This window comes from Crocuta crocuta, unplaced genomic scaffold, assembly GCF_008692635.1.
Source record: "Crocuta crocuta isolate KB4526 unplaced genomic scaffold, BGI_CrCroc_1.0 scaffold1230, whole genome shotgun sequence".
Lineage (NCBI taxonomy): Eukaryota > Metazoa > Chordata > Mammalia > Carnivora > Hyaenidae > Crocuta > Crocuta crocuta.
In genome coordinates this window covers 150,208-157,389 of record NW_027529609.1, presented here as the reverse complement: position 1 = coordinate 157,389, position 7,182 = coordinate 150,208, and positions in this window count along the sequence as shown.

Here is a 7,182-nt window from a genome sequence, read left to right as displayed (position 1 = left end):
ATTATTCTGTCTTGCTTTCCACCCATTTGTTTTCTGTTTTTATTTTTTTAAATATTTATTTATTTTTGAGAGAGAGAGAGAGAGAGAGAGAGAGAATGGGAGAAACAGAGAGAGAGGGAGACACAGAATCTGAAGCAGGCCCCAGACTCTGAGCTGTCAGCATAGAGAGTGATGTGGGGTTCGAACTCACAAACTGCAAGTCCATGAGCTGAGCCCAAGTCTGACACTCAATGGACTGAGCCACCCAGTTGCCCCACCAACAATTTGTTTTAAATGTACAATGATGTTTTAGGATAGTAATTGAATTGTAAAAGCTGTACATAGATGAAAGTTAAGAGAAGAAAAAAGAATAGCTCAAGAGAGAGTATAGAAAGAGAAAAGGAGCTCAGGCCTGAAACTTGGAGCAACCCCACCAACTGGAGTTAGAGATGGAGCTAGCAAAGCCAATAGATTAGAGTTCCAGAAGTAGAACTAGAATATCTACGCAAAGCGCAAGGGGGGAGATACCTTTTACAAGGGATAGTCAGCAGTTTCAAATACATCTGCAGAGGAAGCAAGGATGATTAGGTTGAGAAGTCTATTCATTTTTGTTAAATTGCTTCTTGATAGCAAGGATTGAATTTTATCAATATATATATTCATTTTGCTGGCATGGTGCCTGGCTTATGGTAGATAGCCAATGTACATTTGTCAAATGAATGAATAAAAGGGACATTGGAAAGGGGATTTTCCATGAAGTTTCATGACAGAAATCAGATTTCAAAAGTTAAAAAGTAATAGGATGCTGAGAAGATGGGAGGTACCAGTTGAGGAAATGGTTATATCACAGGTGGGAGAATTAGGAATGTAACTGAAAGAAGTCACAGGGTAAATAAAAGGTCTTTTTGAAAACACTGTGTTGGGAGGGAACTTGGGTAGTTCAGTCGGTTAAGCATCAGACTTCGGCTCAGATCATGATCTCTTGATCTGTGAGTGTGCGTTGGACTTTGTGCTGACAGCTCAGAGCCTGGAGCCTGTTTCGGATTCTGTGTCTCCCTCTCTTTCTGCCCCTCCCCCGCTTGTGCTCGGTCTCTCTTGATCTCAAAAATAAATAAAACATAAATAAAAATTAAAAAAAGAAAACACTGTGGGAGGTGTTGGGGAACCTGGGCATGTTTTTAATGAAGAGAGGAAGAGATTGAAGATGCCCCCAAAAGAAGGGGTGAATGACAGAAAAAGAAATAGGGATGGGAAGGAGAAACTACAAGTGGAACACCTTATCCTCTGTGATTTGAGAAAGGAAGGTCTGACCAAGCTGAGGTTTAGGGATGGAAGGGAGGAACCAGTAGAGATCTTGTGTTGGGTGGCCTAAGTGTTCTTGGTGTTGGAGAGTATAGCGGGGGCTAGGGATTTGAACCAGAAAGATCAAAAACAACTCTACAGGACGCTTTATCTCTGATCTACGGGATAGAGAAGTGGGCCCATTGTCCTTAGCCAAAGGCTAAGGGTTTCACATGTTCCTTGGGTTCTGAAATTATTTCCTGAGAATATTTTGTATATTTGGAATTACTTTAAGTCATTAATACTAAGGCTAGAAGAAATAGAGATAAATCTTTTCAGCACCAAGCAGCACTTTTATAAAATGGTGTAAAATCACGTCGAGTCCTAAGAATGTTCATTATTATCAATAGCCACTTTGGCAGAGCACAGTTAGTTGTATTTCATTTCCTCTCTCAATGTTAGGGCAATAACATTTTTAAATCTAGAAAAAGAGATGCTTTAGTGTTTTCATGACAATAATTCAAATGTGTAAATTACTGGTTTATAGGCACACACCTTGTAAATGTCACTATCACATTTGTAGCCCTGTGGATTCCAGGGTTTGAATGTAATCAGCCTCTGTTAAATAGTTTTTTTGGTGAGTTCTTTTGTTTTAATGTTTTTGCCTCATTATTTAAAGAAAAATTTTAAGGTTTTATTTAGATTCCAGTTAGTTAACATACAGTATAATGTTAGTTTCAGGTGTATAATATAGTGATTCAACATTTCTTTTCTTAAAATTTTTCATGTTTTTTTTTTTTTGAGAGAGAGAGAGAAAGAGAGAGAGAGAAAGCACACATGGGAGGAGCAGAGAGACGAGGGAGAGAGAGAATCCCAAGCAGGCTCTGTGCTGTTTGCACAGAGCCCAACACAGGGCTCAAACTCATGAACCATGAGATCATAACCTGACCCAAAACCAAGAGTCTGACACTTAACAGACTGAGTCACCCAGGTGCCCCATGATTCAACATTTCCATACAACACCTGGTGCCTCATCACAACAAGTGCCTCAGCATCTTTTTTTCAGAAGAGAAGGATTGACACATGTCTAAATGAGAGCAACTGGACTGAATCTGAGCCAAAAATTTCAAGTTGATTTGGTCCATTTTCTTTAGAGTTTTGGGATTCTTTTAACAGGAAGAAAGTTGAGTGATAGCAATCAGCTACAGCTAAGAACTGTGCAACCATGTAGTCCCCATCTCTTCTAGCATGTAAATAAATAACACTAGGCTTCTAAAATATACAACATTCATCCCATCCTGACAGCACCCTTTTATAACAGCATGTGTGTGTGTGTCTGTGTGTGTGTGTGTGCCTGTGTGTGTGTGTGTGTGTGTGGAAAGGGGAGACTTCAGTATGGGGATGTTTCTGTTACAGGAGTTTGCTTAGAATTTTTGGGCGTTTTCATGTCCACAGCTTTTAACATCTAGATTTCTTCCTCAAGATCTCTTTCCATTTGCAGCAGTGGAGCAATGTTTGTGAGTTGTGCCATTTTATATCTGGGTCATTTTTTTTCAACATTTATTTAGTTTTGAGAGAGAGAGAGAGAAAGAATGAGCAGGGGGAGAGGTAGAGAGAGAGGGGGACAGAGAATCCAAAGTGGGCTCTGTGTGCTAACAGTAGAAAAAGAGATGTAGGTCTCCAACTCATGAACCATGAGATCATGACCTGAGCAGAAGTCAGATGCTCAACTGACAGAGCCACCCAGGGTGCCTCAGATCTGGATCAAATTTAATACTTGGTGCTTCCTTGAATTTTGGGGCAGGCTGTAGCTTTTATATTGACCAGCTTATAACAAAAGCTGATTTTCCCCTGTTGCAGTTCTTCATGATTTTCCCCTTTAATTCTGCTCTTTGACAGCAAAATAACTCTTTAACAACTTCAGAGTGTGGTTTAAAATCTGAATTTCTATTGCTGAGAGTTTCAGGATTTTGCACTTTTTGTTTTTGTAAGGCAAAATGTTTTGATTTTTGAGAATGTGTTCATCAACTATCAAACTTATTTTGTATGGGTTTTAAATTACCTTTTAACACCTCTGTCCTTTNTGAGTTCCTGAGGCTCAGATTCTACCACATTTTATTAAATTGTAAAGATACAGTTTTCACTCTCAAGCATATAGATGCAAAGGCTGGATTCAGATAGTTGTTTTCTGCCCACAGTAAGTTTTATAACTGATCAAGTTTCCTTCTTCACTTTTGGCCAGTAGATATTTTAAAACCAAATTTGAAGTCTACTTTGAGTAACTTCATATGACCACAGGTATACATTTCTGGTGGCTGATCCTCTCCCCGCCCCTGTGCAGTTTTACAATTTTCCATTTGTCCTGGTTTTTAAAACTTTTTGTTTGGGGCTCCTGGGTGGCTCAGTCAGTTAAGGGTCTGACTCTTGATTTTGGCTCAGGTCATGATCTCATGGTTAATTAGTTTGAACCCCCTGGCAAGCTCTGCACTGACAGCCTGGAGCCTGCTTGGGATTCTGTCTCTCTCCCTCTCTCTCTCTGCTCCTCGCTTGCTCACGTGCTCTCTCAAAATAAATAAATAAACTTAAAAAATAAAGAGTTTTTTCTTCTTTTATACATGCTTATGACTTCAAGTCCTTGGCAGAAAGAAGTGGATGATAAGTAAATACATATAAATGGTGTCTATAGCACAGTCTTCCTATAACTTCCCAGTTTTCTGGAAGACACTTTAAGAAATTTGTTATCACCTCCTAAACCACCACTTCCGTGGATAGAAATGTTTACCTAGTCACTTCCTAAGAGGCTTCTGTATCACCCTCTTACTGTAACAAATGCAAGCATCTCTGTGGAGGAGCCACACTACATAAATCTGGGGAAACTTCCAGCCACATCAACTGTTATTTTATTCCTGAGGGGTCAATAACCTTGGAGAGTAGGCCTTTGAAACAGAGCTGTGGCAAGTGCCTTAGCAAGTTAGGGCCATGCCATCTTATACTCATGGCCACTGCTTAGTACTGCTGCAAGTATTATAATACTCAGAAATGTCTTACTGTCAACTCTCTTGACTATGCTACAACTTCTGTCTTCTGTTACCTTGAACCATACATGCTTACCTGAAGTAAGGCGATGGATGTGACATTATATGATACTGCTAGCACATTAAAAAAAATACATATTGAAAGGCAAGTCTAAGAATGGCCCTTCCTTCTTGAGAATCTGCATTGTATAATCTTGAGTCATCAAGTACAACTTTAATCATCCAGAGCCTGAACATAAGTTCGTATATTTGAAATGACCTGCAGATTTGGTGCGGTCTGTGCTCTGATGACTTACTTGGTCAGAATTATGCATATTTTGACCAGGCTTAACATTGGTACCTGCTCTTTTGATCTAGGAGACATTTAGCGATACAGTTATACCACCTAGAGACTTTTTCTAGGCCATTAAAAATGTCAAATTGAGTCCAGTCAAGAGTTTTACCATGTTCTCCAGATACAGGGTGATTCTGCAGAATCTTATTGAAGAAATCATCAAGCAGTATTGAGTCTGATGGTGCAACTCAGGGTTGTAAGCACTCCGAGCTATTGCTTAGGATTTTGTTATTTACATTTTGACCTAAGGGTGGAAATGTGCTTCTTTTGACAATTTCATGCAATATGTGGTTCTCAGGTGAAGACAGTAAGATGAGAGATACTAAAAAGGCATATATTTGTGACCTACAGATGGTCAAGAACACATTATGAGTCTGCCTAGAATTTTCAAAGTCTATTTCAAGGTAAAACGGAATCTCTTGGCACATTTGACTTCACAACATTCACCTAGCACCAGAGTACCATTCCTTCTACACAACACACAAATATTACACATAAGCATTACCTTGCTTCCTGGAAGAAGAACATTTAGTAGTTCATGAAGGAATAATCTGAAAGTTTGTACTTAGCTGGCAGTCTAGATTGGAGATGTTATTTAGGCCCAAATTGGGGAGTAGGCTGATGTGGCAACAGGTGGTTAAACTGACCTAGGCTGATAGGGTGCTGGGTGTCAGCATAGCTGAACTTTCTACTGGAGACAGGATGAGCCTCTTGTGATCTACCCTGGTTTTGCCTATGCTTCTGAACTATCTTATTCTTTTTTTATTGAACAAATTTTGCATATAACATTGTGTAAATTGAAGGCGTCCAACCTGTTAACTTTGATAAATTTATATATGGTAATTTGTTGCCATTATAGTGATATTTATCACATTACATAAGCATAGTGCAACATTGTTGTCTATAATCATTACACTGTACATTAGAACGCTATGGCTTGTTTACAACTCATTGCAAGTTTGTACCCTTAAATAGCATCCACCCCCTCTTCGTGCTCCATCTCCCCGGGTAACCACCATTTTACTGTTTTTTTTTGTTAAAACAGGTTTGATTTTTTTAAAACTTTTTAATGTTTATTTATGTTTGGGAGAGAGAGAGAAACAGAGCGTGAGTGGGGGAGGGGCAGAGAGAGAGGGAGACACCGAATCTGAAGCAGGCTCTGGGCTCTGAGCTGCCAGCACAGAGCCCAACACAAGGCTCAAACCCAAGAACTGTGAGATCATGACCTGAGCTGAAGTCCAGCGCTTAACTGACTGAATTACCCAGGTGCCCCTGATTTTTAAAAATTCCATATATAAGTGATATTATACAATACTTGTCTTTCTCTGTCTTACTTATATCACTTAGTATAATGTGCTTAAGGTCCATCCATGTTGTCACAAATGGGGTATATCCTCCTTTCTGATGGCTGAATAATATTCCATTGTGTATATGTATAACTTTTTTATTCATCCATCCATTGAATGGAATGGAACAATCTGATAAAAAATAGCAGAAGAGCTAAAAAGACATTTTTTCCCCAAAAAGGACATGAAAATGGCCAACAGGTACATGAAAAGATGATCAACATCACTCCTCATCAGGGAAATGCAAATCCATATAATAGTGAGCTATCCCCTCACACCTATTAGAATCATCAAAAAGACCAGAGACAACAGGTGCTGAAGAGAATGTGGTAAAAAGGGAACACTTATACACAGTTGGGGGAAATGTAAATTGGTCAACCACTATGGAAAACAGTATGAAGTTTTCTCAAAGAATTTAAAATAGAAATGCCATACACTCTAGAAATTCCACTTCTGAGTACATACCCAAAGGAAATGAGAACAGGATTTTGATGAGATATCTGACCTCCCTTGCTCTTAACCTATAAATAGCAGTCTAACTCTGACTTCCTGTGTCCCTGACAGTTTCACCTCTGAAAAACCATAATTTGACATCCTAGTCTCTATGTTTAAAACCACGCATGATACAATGATTCCATCACCACCCCCAATGCCTGCCCCTTTTTCCTGATAGTTTGACTTCTCTATTTGATCCTTGATCACTTCCAAACTCAGATAAACTCAAGGTCTTAAACACTCTATGAAAACATGTTCAAATATATATGTCTTTTTTCTCTTGTGCTATGGCATTGTGTTGCTAAAAAAGATATTCAAAATATTTAATAATCAGAACACAATGAATGCCAACAGTCAAGGTGACTCTGCAAGTCTTGAAAACTTTTAAGACTGTAATTGTGCATATCAGCTGAATATCAGCCTTGGCCATAACATATCCACCAGATGAATCCTAAAGCATTTTACAAGCATAAAGTCAGTCTTTAATCAATCAATCAATCAATTAATTAAATGCTTATTGCAAACCTACTATGTGCCACACACTGTAAAGTACTGGTTATAATAAGACCTATTAGCTAAAGGAATTTTACAAGCTATTCCTATAATTATACGAGGGTTGGAAACTATGTTAGATTTCCTCTGAAATCTAGAAAAGTAAATACTCTGCGCTGATGGGAAACTATGATCCTAATGATTTGGACAATCCAAAAGA